Source organism: Scyliorhinus canicula, chromosome 8, assembly GCF_902713615.1.
Source record: "Scyliorhinus canicula chromosome 8, sScyCan1.1, whole genome shotgun sequence".
NCBI classification, from domain to species: domain Eukaryota; kingdom Metazoa; phylum Chordata; class Chondrichthyes; order Carcharhiniformes; family Scyliorhinidae; genus Scyliorhinus; species Scyliorhinus canicula.
This window is the reverse complement of record NC_052153.1, coordinates 87,905,953-87,919,792: the sequence shown is the minus strand read 5'-3', so window position 1 is coordinate 87,919,792 and position 13,840 is coordinate 87,905,953. Positions and strand designations below refer to the sequence as shown.

The following is a 13,840-nucleotide window of genomic DNA, read 5'->3' as shown; positions in this document are numbered from 1 at the left end:
GATACGGGATCACTCAGTGCCTGGTCCTGTCAAGGCAGGCAGCATGCAAACTTCATGCTGCGTCCTCAAAATGATTTCAGTGTGTAGCCTGGCAGCATTGTAGCACGGTAGGTAGCACTGTTGCTTCACAGATACAGATTCCCAGGTTCGATTCCCAGCTTGGGTCACTGTCTGTGCGGAGTCTGCACGTACTCCCTGTGTCTGCGTGGGTTTCCTCCGGGTGCTCCAGCTTCTCCCACAAGTCCCAAAAAACGTGCTATTAGGTAATTTGGACATTCTGAATTCTCCCTCTGTGTACCCGAACAGGTGCCGGAGGATGATGACGAGGGGATTTTCACAGTAATCTCATTGCAGTAAGTATTCATATTGTTTTCAAAACTATCAACTATTGCAATTACTCCTTCACAATGTAATCGAATTGAGTTAGGTAACAGTCCTTATAAGGTTTGTAGAATGCAGGGTTGATAGTTTTGAAATTGGTCAGCAAAATGGGTCACTACAGCTTTAAATGATTGCACAGCCCAGTGCAGTTCACTTGATAGTATTTATTCACTCCTCACAGATGCTGAGAAATGAACTGTAAACTATACTTTGCTTTAAGTGTCCTCACAAGCTTGTGATCCTTAATATGTTTTATCGATCCCTGGAACTGATTTCTTGAACCATTGATTTTTCTTACTCTCAGTCTGCGGCCTCACCATCTCAGTGTTTATTCAGACTAGTCTCTCTAAATTGCCTGTAGTGCAGTGGGTGCCATAGGCCAACAGAGGTCAAGGTGCATGTGTACCGATCTATAAATCTGTGGTAGGGGTTTTTGTTTCCAAATATTGTTTGTGAATGCTGTTTGTCTTGGACGGAAAAGGATGCCTATTAGTGAACTGATATCAGGGCATAGAAGTAACCTTTCCATATTCTATTTCACCCTGTAACAACAATAGACACCATTCTTTCATTGAATACTGACTATCTGTATGCCAGAGAAAGGAAGAAAAAAAATTGAGGCTGCACAATGTAAGCACTTGTTTCTCAGACACTGGTGCCTTACGAAAACATCTGTGGTGATGGCCTTCACATCAGAAACAAACAAAACTTATGCAGCCTCTTTTCAGCACACTGCAACCTTGTACACTGTTCCGCATAACTTTGCTGATCTGGAGGGAATGGGTGGGCGCTTTTATTTTATTTTGTTGGAACACTATTCTTTTCACTCGAGGGACCCGAGTTTGAATTCACCCCAGACTGATGGGATAAAGATCTCCTCTGACACATCTGACAATATGTTAGGGGTCAGAAGTGAAATGAGTTCTGGCGGCCTCAATCCAGTTCCCAGCGGACACAAGTCAGCACAAACTGCCCCAAATTCAGTACTAATTGGCAATAGCTTGGCAAGATTTTCACATAATGTAAAAAGGTTAGAGCTTATGAGGGCAGGATCATTGTAATGATGCAGAAGCAGATGTCAGCCTTAGCTCAGTTGGTAACACTCCTGTTTCGAAGGCAAAAGGGGAAATGGGTTTAAATTCCAAGATGGGAGAAATATCTAGATTAACATTCCAGTGCAATACAGGGGGAGCGCTGTATTGCCAGAGGGCCAGCTTTCATCAAATTAAAGCCTTGTCTGCCCTCTCAAGTAAATGTAAGAGACCCAAAACGTGATTTGAAGACGGGCAGGATAGCTTTCCTGATGTCCTGTCTGATATGTATCCCTTAACTGATAACTCAAACAAAATATCTTGTTATTTATTTGCTGCTTGTGGGACCTTGCCGTACACCTATTGAATACTCTATTTCCTGCATTGTAAGGGCAACAGCATTTCAAAAGTCCTTGACTAGCTGTAAAGTGCTTTGTTGCATCCTGAAGTCATAATATTGTATAAATGCAAATTCTTTATTTCTTTTCAAGGTACATTTAGGATGCATTATTGAAAAAGTTTTGTGGAAGATGTACAACTTACTTAACCATATATAATATACGGTATATATGGGATATAATATACACCGTCACTTAACAGCAATGCAAAGAAGTTACACCTTCAAATATATAACCCTGAAAAATAATCATACACCTTTATCAAATAAAGTGACAATCACCAATCATTGACCTTCATTTGTATTCATTGCTAATTAGGGAATGCTGTGAAGCCAATCAAGGTTTAACTGCCATAACATGACTGGAAGCGAGGCAAAAAGTTGATTCATATCTATGAAGCTATGGCGGCAGAGTAGCTTGTAATTTTTCGGATAATTATTCTCATATCATGTGGATTATTGATTGTCGATCAGATAATAGATTTGTTGAATGTTTCCTCATCTATGCATTGTTGTCGTTGGGCTTTGAGACAGGTGTTTAACAAATCACCAAGTTCTATTAATCTACTGAATGGTTCCCTGCTTTTATGAGTGCATTACTATTCATGGTAGCTCAGTTGGCTGGACAGCTAGTTCAGGATATGGATTGCTGCCAACATCACAGGTTCAATCCCTGTACCAGCTGAGGTTATTCATGAATCTTGCCCCTTGCCTGAGGTGTGGTGACCATCAAGTTAAATCACATCCAGTCAGCTCGCGCAGGGGAAAACAGCCTATAGGATTGTGGTGACATATGCAATTACTACTGGTTAATGTCTGATCAATAGATGCTGACACTTTCCTCATCAGCTGCTGTAAACTCTTTTCTTCTGGTCATTGGTCTGGAATTTGAAAGGCTTCTTTGCCAACATTAACTGGTATTATCCCTCTAAATCTAAGACGTTAAGAAGATATGAAATAGGCTGGATCAGGAGGTCATACTGTCCTTCGAGCTAACTCCACCATTCAGCATAAGGCCATAGCTCATCTTGGCCTTCAACTCCACCTTCCCGCCCATTTTCCAATATCTTAGTTTCTGAAAAACCAAAAATCTGTCTCAGCCTTCATTGATGGAGCATCCACAACCATTTTGCAGCGAAAATTCTGAAGATTCACAACTCTTTGAGTGAAGGAATTACTCAACTCAGTCCTAAATGAATGGCCCCATCTCCTGAGACTGGGCTGGATTTTACAGTTTTCTGTGAGTGAGGGAGGAGGAACAGAAAGTGAGTGGTCCATTTCCATCCCTCTCCTGCCATATCAGCTCAGTGAATCAAGCAAGGATGGCCAAATGGCAGACGCCTGATAGGTAGGTAGGCAATTAGTGGACTCCCGCACGCTATCAGTAGTCTAGGCCAGGATGTCATGCAGGAGAGGGGTAATGTCATAAGCATGAAGCCGGTCAGGACTATAATTCTAAAAGCTGCCTGCTCTCTCAATATCTCTTTGTTCTTATTGCAGACTCAAGGATAATGACACAACGGGTGAATTGTGTGTGAGCGCCAAATCGGACTTAGCACCAAGTACTGGACAGATCGTGAGTCACCCAACTCGCTCCGTTTGGCGCGATCTGGATTTCACCCTTGCTGGCTGAGATCCAGATATGAATATTTAAATTAACTTAACAGCTCAATCAAATATGTGGAAGCTGGATTCATCTGGCACCCGGGACTCATGGGCCATGCCTAAGAGATCCCGGCAGGGCACGGTTTAGTCGTGGTCCACACAAACGTGGACCAGTCATTAAGGCACCTGGGAGTGGGGTCTTCCAAGCCATTGTAGACCCCTGGGAATTGGGGACAGGGCCTTGTGATATGGGAGCGACATTTTCAGAACCTCAAAATGTATCATGGAGTTCAACCAACCTCTCCCTTTAATGTATTGTTGCTTTTGAAGCACACGGCTTGTTCTTCAGGTGTGGCATTACAATTATGGACACGTGGGTTTTTAAACACGAAACAATGTTTATTCCATGAATTCAACTTAACCTTTTTAAATAAACATTGGATCATTTACCATCCCTTACTTCAAAGATAACCCCGAAAATAAACAACACTAAATAATCCCTCAAAATGTTTGTTCAAACCTCCAAAAGACTTAACAACAGAAACACATCAGGTTAAAGACATTATGAGTTTAAATCACCCAAATGATTCAGAGATAGTCTTTCATGGCAGAGATCACAGCAGATCCAGCTCACTGCAAACACAGGCACAACCAAGCTCTTTTCCTCAAAACTGAAACTGAAACCAGAAGTGAGCTCAACTCAGCTACCCCCACCTTCTGACATCACTTCAGTAATATGAGCTGCTCCATTTCGTAAAGGTATTGCTTAAACACCATTTCTTAAACGTACTCTCACATGCAGCAGGGTAGCATGGTGGTTAGCATAAATGCTTCACAGCTCCAGGGTCCCAGGTTCGATTCCCGGCTGGGTCACTGTCTGTGTGGAGTCTGCACGTCCTCCCCCTGTGTGCGTGGGTTTCCTCCGGGTGCTCCGGTTTCCTCCCACAGTCCAAAGATGTGCGGGTTAGGTGGATTGGCCATGCTAAATTGCCCGTAGTGTCCTAATAAAAGTAAGGTTAAGGGGGGGGGTTGTTGGGTTACGGGTATGGGGTGGATACGTGGGTTTGAGTAGGGTGATCATGGCTCGGCACAACATTGAGGGCCGAAGGGCCTGTTCTGTGCTGTAATGTTCTATGTTCTATGACACCTCCCCCCAAGAAAAAAAATAAACCATCAACTTCAAGATGGTTTCATTTTTCACTTTTGTACCATCCACTAAGAAATGTACACAGTAAATATACTTTTTCGTTTCACAAAAAAAAACAACACTCGCAAACAGGCATAATAATAAAGCCCATCTTTCCCGTTCTTCTTCCTCCAACCGAAATCCTTCCATTCATCATATTCGTGACAAAGCATTGGCTAGCACATTTTCCCGTCCTGCCACATGTACTATTTTTAAATGAAATGGCTGTAACAATAACCTCCAGTGAAACAGCCTTGCATTGTTATTCCGGAATCGCTCCAAAAACATCAAAGGATTATGATCAGTATATATAATGGTGTCGGATGGATTGCTGGTCCACATAAATGTGGGAATGTTGCAAAGCCAGCACCAAACTCAAAGTCTCCTTCTCAATCGTCGAATACTTTTTCTGGTGAGAATTCAATTTCTTTGAAAAATAACCAACAGGTCCGCTCCAACCCTTTGTCGTCGTCTTGTAGAAGCACCGCACCTACGTCCACATCACTCGCACCAACAGCCACTTTGAATGGTTTTGTGTTGTTTGGGATGACTAACACAGGAGCAGTGGTTAACACAGCCTTCAGGCCGTCAAATGCCTGTTGGCACTCTGCTGTCCACTGGAATTTGTAACACTTCTTGAGCAAGTCCGTCAGTGGAGCGACCACACTGCTAAAATTTGGTACAAACTTCTGGTAAAACCCACTCAAACCAAGAAAGCGCATTATTTCCCGTCATGTCGAGGGTATCGGAAACTCCCCAATAACTTTCGTTTTCACATCCCGTGGGACCATTCGACCCTGTCCGATTGTATGGCCAAGGAAAGTGACTTGGGCTTTTCCAAATTCACTTTTGGCTAGGTTTATCACCAAACCCGCCTCATGAAGTCAATCAAATAACTCCCTCAGATGTTTTAAATGTTCTTTCCACGTCTGGCTGAACACTACCAGATTGTCGATGTGTACCGCACAATTGGGTAATCCTGAAACTACTGTATTAGTTAATGGTTGAAATGTTGCTGGTGCATTTTTCATGCCAAATGGCATAACTTTGAACGGGTATATGCCATCTGGAGTCACAAAAGCTGAAATTTCATTTGTCCTTTCAGATAAAGGTACTTGCCAGTAACCTTTCAGTAAATTCAATTTGGAAATAAAAGCAGATTGTCCCACTTTCTCAATGCAATCCTCCAAACATGGGATAGGGTAAGAGTCCGTTCTTGTAACTGCATTCACCTTTCGATCGTCCACACACAATCGTTGGGTACCGTCTGGTTTAGGTACCATCACTATGGGTGAGCTCCATTGGCTGCAACCCATTTCAATTATGCCATTTTTCAGCATACTCTCAATCTCTCTGTTAACCTGTGCCAATTTTAAAGGATTAAGTCTATATGGATGTTGTTTGATAGGAACAGCATTTCTCACATCTACATCATGTATAGCCATTTTAGTACTTCCCAATTTATCTCTACAAACTTGCCCATGTGATACCAATAACTCTTTCAGGTCAGTTTGTTTTTCCTCTGGAAGGTAACTTAACAATACATCACAATTTTTAAGAACATCCTAATTTTCCAATTTAATTTGAGGTATGTCAAATTCATAGTCATCTGGATTTGGTTTCGTCACTTTGAGTTAGAATCATTTAAACTTCCTTTTTCTCTCCTTCCCCTTCAAAGTACCTTTTAAGCATATTCACATGACACTCGGTGAGTCTTCCTTCTATCTGGTGTTTTTACCACATAATTCACCTCACTTAATTTCCTTTCAATCTGATACGGTCACAAAATCCTAGCTTTTAAAGGCTGACCTACCACTGGTAACAACGCTAAAACTTTATCCCCACTGACGAAATTACGAACTTTGGATTTCTTGTCCACTACCCGTTTCATCACATTTTGTGCAACTTTCAAATGTGGTCTAGCCAATTCACCTGCTCTATTTAATCGTTCCCTAAAATTTGACACGTAATCCAATAGTGTAATTTCCAATTTCTCACCCATCAATTTTTCCTGAATCAATTTAAGTGGTCCTCTTACCTCATGACCAAAAATTAGTTCAAAAGGACTAAATTTGGTTGACTCATTAGTTGCATCCCTAATTGCAAACAATACAAATGGAATTCCTTTATCCCAATCCTCTGGATAATCTTGACAATACAACCTCAACATTGTCTTTAATGTCTTATGCCACCTTTCTGACACTCACTGCGATTCTGGATGATACACAGTTGATTTAAATTGTTTTATTCCTTCGCTATCCATAACTTCTTTGAATAACTTTGAAGTAAAATTTGATCCTTGATCCTTGAATTTCTGTGGGTAGTCCATATCTAGTAAAGAATTTAAGTAACTCCTCCACAATCCTTTTAGCTGTAATATTATGTACTGGAATAGCCTCTGGAAACCTAGTAGACACATCCATTATAGTCAAAAGATATTGATTCCCACTTTTTGTTTTAGGAAGCGGTCCTACACAATCGATTAGGACCCTCGTAAAAGGTTCCTCAAATGCTGGAATGGGTATTAAGGGCGCTGGTTTTATCACTGCTTGAGTTTTCCCTATCACTTGACATGTGTGACATAATTGACAAAATTTAACTACATCTTTAAGTAGTCCAGGCCAATAAAAATGTTTCTGGATTTTAGCTTGAGTTTTCCTTAGTCCCAAATGACCTCCCACTGGTACCTCATGTGCAACTCGCAACACCTCCTTTCTATACCCTACCGGCAATACTACTTCGATGAACCTCTGCCCACTTTCCATCCGCCTGCATATGTACAGGTCTCCATTTTCTCATCAAGACATCACTTTTACGGTATTAACACTCTGGTATACTCTCAGATTCCTCTTCTGTATATGCTTTCTGATACATCCTTTTTATTTCTAAGTCTTTCTGTTGTAACTCCGCCAATTTTCCTGAACTAAAAATATCCGCCTCATCCTCCACCTTGTTCTTTTTCAACCATCTGATCAAAAATTGTTTCTGATAATTGCACTTCAACTTCATCTTCACTCGTTGATTTCTCCTCTTGTCTTAACCTGTGACTTTGTGACCGGGTAACTACACAATCCTGAAAAATCCCAGGATATTCGTCCTTCGACACTTCAGTTGTCTGATTTTCCACTGGCTTATCAACCACAGTAGGCATCACTCCCACCTGCGATCCAGCTATATCATTACCCAAGATAAACTGTATTCCTGGACAAGATAGTTTCTCTATTACTTCTACTACCACTTCACCACTCTTCACTGGAATTTCCAAACTTACCTTATATAATGGAACGCTACTCCTCTCACACTGAATTCCACATATCACCAACTTTTCTGGCAACATTCTTCCCAAACTACATAATTCCTCATCTCTTACCATTAAAGATTGACTAGCCCCTGTATCTCTTAAAATTGTGACTTTTCAACCTGCTCCTCCTGATACACATGAGTAAACTTCACCCACACAAGTAAATTATTTAAAGACATCTGGCACCTTCTTAACAATGACTTCTGGAACAGACTGTACAATCATTTGCACCTCCTTCGCTTCCCTTGGGCTTTCCTTTACCACTCCAACAAATCCCACTGTCTCATCTGTTTTAACACATAAGCCTTTCCAGTGCTTTTCTTCAACCACCAACACTGTGACTTTACATGGCCTAGTTTATTACAGTGAAAACATTTGAAACTTTTCATCTCTTTTCCTCCCTCCTGGATTTCTTTTTTATTCTGAGGTACACTCTCTTTATTGTCTCCCATCAGATCACCTTTACCTTTACCACTTGAGTATTTCTCATGCCCCAGTTTCTATCCCTCACCGGCTGAAACTGATGTTGAAAACCAATCTTTGATTTATGAACTAACTCATAATCATCTGCCATTTCTGCTGCTAATCTCGCAGTTTTAACCCTCTGTTCTTCCACGTGAGTTCTCACTACATCAGAAATTGAATTTTTAAACTCCTCCAAAAGTATAATTTCTCTGAGAGCTTCATACGTTTGGTCTATTTTCAAAGCCCTTATCCACCTATCAAAATTACTCTGTTTGAGCCTTTCAAACTCCATGTATGTTTGACCAATTTCTTTCCTTAAATTTCTAAACCTTTGTCTGTAAGCTTCAGGCACTAGATCACAGGCAATTAAGATGGATTTCTTCACCTCATCATACGTTCCAGATACTTCCTCCGGTACTGATGCAAACACTTCACAAGCTCTACCTATCACCTTTGTTTGAATCAGTAACACCCACATGTCCTGTGGCCATTTCATTTGTTTAGCTACCTTCTCAAATGAAATGAAAAAGGCTTCCACTTCCTTCTCGTCAAACTTTGGCAATGCTTGGACATATTTAAATAGATTCCCACCAAGCCTTCGACTATGACGCTCCTTCTCACTATCCTCATCACTATCATCCAACTGTACGTTTCCCTTTATGTCTGCCAATTTTAACTGATTGTCATGTTTCATGGCCACTTTCTGAAGTTCAAACTCCCTCTCTTTGGGCGAAATTCTCCGCAGCGGCCGACGCCGAAGTGAAACCCAGAATGTTTCACTCCGGCGTCGGAGGCGCTCCTCGCCCCCTATTCTCCCCCCTCCAGGGGGCTAGGAGCGGCGTTGCGGGAAACTCGGCCGCTGGGCCTTGACGCTTACGTCAAAGCAGCGCACCGAGAATGACGCGGCCGGCGGCGCCTAAGTGACGTCAGCCACGCATGCGCAGGTTGGCCGGCTCCAACCCGCGCATGCGCGGTTGCCATCTTCCCCTCCACTGCCTCGCAAGACGTGGCGGCTTGATCTTGCGGGGCGGCGGAGGGGAAAGAGTGCGTCGTTTACAGACACCGGCCTGATGATCGGTGGGCACCGATCGCGGGCCAGTCACCTCCTGAGCACACCCATGGTGCTGGATCCCCTCTCCGCCCCCCACAGGCCCCACATTTACCTGTCGCGCGCTGTTCATGCCGGCAGCAACCAGGTGTGGCTGCCGCTGGCGTGAACCCATCGGGGTCGTCAGGCCGCTCGGCCCATTCGGGCCGGAGAATCGCCGGTCGCCGGGAAAAACGGCGAGCGCCGATTCTCCGAGCGGCGTGTCGCAAAACGTGACATGCCATTTTGGGGGGGTGGGAGAATCGCGTGCCTACGTCGGGGCAACGTGGCGCAATTTGCACCGGTCGCGGGGATTATCCGGCCCGGCCCCAGACTGAGAGAATCTCGCCCATTACCTCTTATTTTCCTAAATGTCAGAGAATATAGGCCCAATTTAATAAGGCTCTCACCATAGGACAACCCTCTTATGCCAAGAACTTTGCCAGAGAACCTTTGCTGCGCACAGTTCCTTCAACATAGAAACCAAAATTGCATCTCGTTCTCCAGTTCTATACTCACCAATCCCTTGCAATAAAGGCCAACTTTCCATGTGCCTTCCTGACTACTTGCTGTACTTGCATGCTAACTTTCTGTGTTCCTTATATGAGTACATCCAAGTTTGTCTGAACATCAACATTAACAAGTTTAAGCCTTTAAATAAAATCTACTTTTCCATTTTTACAATCAAAGTGAATAACCTTATACTTACCCACAGTATGCTTCATTTGTCACCTTGTTGCCCACTCAGTTAACTTGTCTATTTATATGCAGTCTCCTGTGTCCTCCCCACATAGCTTACATTCCCACCTAGGTTTTGTACCATCAACAGAAATCTGAAGCTGCGTTCTGTCATTCACTGCTTTGCCACATGCTGCACTATGGAGCCTTCACCCTGTGGAGACAGCAATTAATGAAATCAATTGATTTGGCAAGAACTTCCCTTTCTCTGCTCTCAGATTAGTATTAGAATCGTCATAAGTTGTGTTCAATGAAGCGTAACTGGGTTTTTAAATGGCAATCTGAATAATAACTACTACTTGACAATCATTTTTAGACATCTCCATTATTATTAATGGCCACATTTTAAAAATACTTTACTTGAAGATTTGCTTGTGATATTCCAGCTTCTATCTAAATCTCATGCGCATGGTCCAATCATTATTTTATGCTCTGTAAAATTGTTAAAAAGTGATTTAGTTATTAGTGTTTTTAATTTCCTGGCTAGCTGTTCATAAAAATTCTTTAATTTGATCGGCTGCTTAGCTAACTTGATGAAATCATTGCAGCTCAACATTAAGCATCAACATTAAATTATGATATAGATTGAGAGTTACATTTCTCACCACAGAGATTGCTGGGTCTCTCAGGGCAGTTTTCTTTCAGCCACTAGCTAGTGCCCTTGGTTCACCAATCACTGTAAAACCTGAGTTGTTGTCAAGGCTTGATAATGCAGAATATATCTTGCTGATTAGAGGAACAAGGAGCGGGATAAGAACTTAGCCATTCCCCAGGAAAAGCAATGGAAACAGCTTAACTTTGGTTGAGGAGATGGGGACTTGGATATTCCAAGTATATTCAATGAACACTACAATGAAAGGCAAGCTTTCCCCAGATATGCAGAAGATGACAAGATTTACAATGGTAAGCACTTCCCTCATATGCGGCAACATCAGGGAAACAATTTCATTTTACAGGCATCATTGAGGCTTATAATAACTGCATTAGAATCTGAAACTACCTCCAGATGTGACAGGTCAAATCGGTGTCTCCTCCACAAAGGAAGCCCAATCCATAGTCCTGGTCAAATTTGGATCCAGCATTAGTGGCATGATTGGAATCGTATGAAGCAAGGTTCCAATTCCTCAGAATACCAACATATGGCAAGCCTCCAACATAACCCCTTCTGAGTCCTGGTCAAAGAGCATTTAGGCTGGGTCTGCCTATCCATCTGCTGCTGAAAACCATCATCTGTGCCTTTCCCACCTCCAGACTCGACTATTGCAATGCTCTAAGCCAGTATCCAATCCTTCAACATCTGTTATGTTCAGATCATCCAAAACTCTTCTACCTGTGTATTATATTTCACCAAGTCCCATTTACTTATCATTCCTGCCTTTGTTAATCTACACTGGTTCCTGGTCTGCCAACCCCTTCAATTTAAAATGTTCATCCTCACACTTGAAAGCCTTCATGGCCTCAGCCTTCCTGAACTCTGTAAATTTCTTCATCCCTGTAACGTCCCTTTGAACTCTTCATTTCTTTGACTCTCATCTCCTGTGCTTTCCCTTTTCCTCTCCCCTTGCTTTGGCGACTATTACTTCAAATGGCTAGCTCCCACAATATAATTCATTGTCCTAATTCATTGTCGACCCATCCCTCTCTACTCCCCTTTAAGGTCCAACTTAAAACAAAGTTTTGGTCATTGTTCTTTCTTTCTGTGTCACATTGTCCAGTTTAGTTTTTGAATATAGTTCTGAGCAGGCATTGACAATCAGATTTTTCCTTTCAATTTTCCAAAGTATAGAACATAGAACATAGAACATACAGTGCAGAAGGAGGCCATTCGGCCCATCGAGTCTGCACCGGCCCACCTAAGCCCTCACTTCCACCCTATCCCCTAACCCAATAACCCCTCCTAACCTTTTTGGTTACTAAGGGCAATTTATCATGGCCAATCCACCCAACCTGCATGTCTTTGGACTGTGGGAGGAAACCGGAGCACCCAGAGGAAACCTACACAGACACGGGGAGAACGTGCAGACTCCGCACTGACAGTGATCCAGCGGGAAATTGAACCTGGGACCCTGGCACTGTGAAGCCACAATGCAATCCACTGTGCTACCGTGCTGCCCGTGCTGCCGTTTGTTTAGTCACCTTCACTTACATTAAAAGTGTTACATAAATGCAAGTTGTAGTTTGTTGTGGTCCAGGCAATTGCAAAGGAGATGCATCCCACAATAGGTCTAACCTCAGAGTTAGTGATATTGAGAGTTTAATGCTTCTAGTGAAAAACTTTGTGCAAGCTCCTATTTTCCAGGGAACAGATGCCTGATGTGCATTGGACACCCATCATTATGGTATCAGTTATCATGCTTTTCAGGTGAGGAGGCCATTATCAGGGATGTGGTTGTCACCTTGATGTCATTTTCTGGCAAGTTCTTGATGAGCTAACACATGTAAGGAGACAGCTTGTAGGTTCCTCCTAGATGGGTTCAAATCTCACTATGGCAGCTAATGGAATATAAATTCAATTATCAAATCTGGAATATACAGCTAGTCTCAGTAATGATGACATGGCCATCATCAATTATAAAAACCTATTTGGTTTACTAATATCCTTTAGGAAGGAAATGTACCATCCTTACCAAGTCTGGTCTTCATTGACTCCAGATTCCTAGCAATTGGTTAACTCTTACCATGGAATGGCCTTGCAAGCCACCCATTTCAAGGGTGATTAGGGCTGGGCAACAAATGCTGGCCTTGCCATTGAGACCCACTTTCCATGAAAAAAATAAGAAACTAATGTTGCCTGGAAACAAACACCTCGTAATTGACCCAACAGCAGAGGTCCTTGGCTTTGACCTCCCTCAAAGATAGTGGGCAGTGATCAATTGCATCAGGACAGGACATGAGCAGCCACCTGCTCCGTAAGTAAAAGGTGATAGATGCCCCAAAGCTTAATTGTGGTCGTGAATCCCAAACCATGTAACAGATCGCATCAACTGCCACGAAGGTCAGATGCATGAGGCACTTCATTTCTCTTGGGATTTTGGGCCACCAAATGAAACGCTAAACTCGGCATTCCATTCTAAGACCTTCCTATCATCGGAAAATGGTTGAATTGTATCAGCCTGTCAGTGACTAAGCTTTTCTCTGAGCATCACAGGCTCGGTAAAACAGCAGTACAGATGGAAAACCACTGGAGGAATAAAGATATGCTGAAAATACACAGTCGGCCAATACATATTTGATTTTTTTCTTTATATCACAGAATATGGCACTTCTGGCAAGACCAGCATTTGTTACACGTCCCCAGTTGCCCTGATGGTGACGGTAAGCTGCTTTCTTGAACCGTTGTAGACCATATGGTGTAGGTACACCCACAGTGCTGCTAGGAAGGGAGTTCCAGGATTTTTACCCAGCGACAGTAAAGGATCAACGATATATTTTCAAATCAGGATGGTGAGTGGTTTGGAGGGGAATTTTCCAATGCATCTGCTGCCCTTGTTCTGCTCAGTGGTAGAGATCATGGATTGCAGGTGATGTCAAACAAGCCTTGGTGAGTTGCTGCAGTGCATCTTCCATATAATACACACTGCTGCCACTGTATACCAGTAGTGGAGACTGTTTTGAGGACAAATCTATTGTAATAAAAGTTCCATGTCTG

The 13,840-nt window shown here is 42.7% G+C and overlaps 1 long non-coding RNA gene across 1 annotated transcript; it reads left to right on the top strand.

Annotated features, from left to right (window-relative positions):
- Window positions 1-23: 23 nt before the first annotated feature.
- On the top strand, window positions 24-13,506 carry LOC119970379. The gene is made up of 3 exons (XR_005461599.1): window positions 24-107; window positions 3,310-3,385; window positions 13,445-13,506. It is a non-coding gene; the product is annotated as an uncharacterized LOC119970379 (long non-coding RNA).
- Window positions 13,507-13,840: the final 334 nt, after the last annotated feature.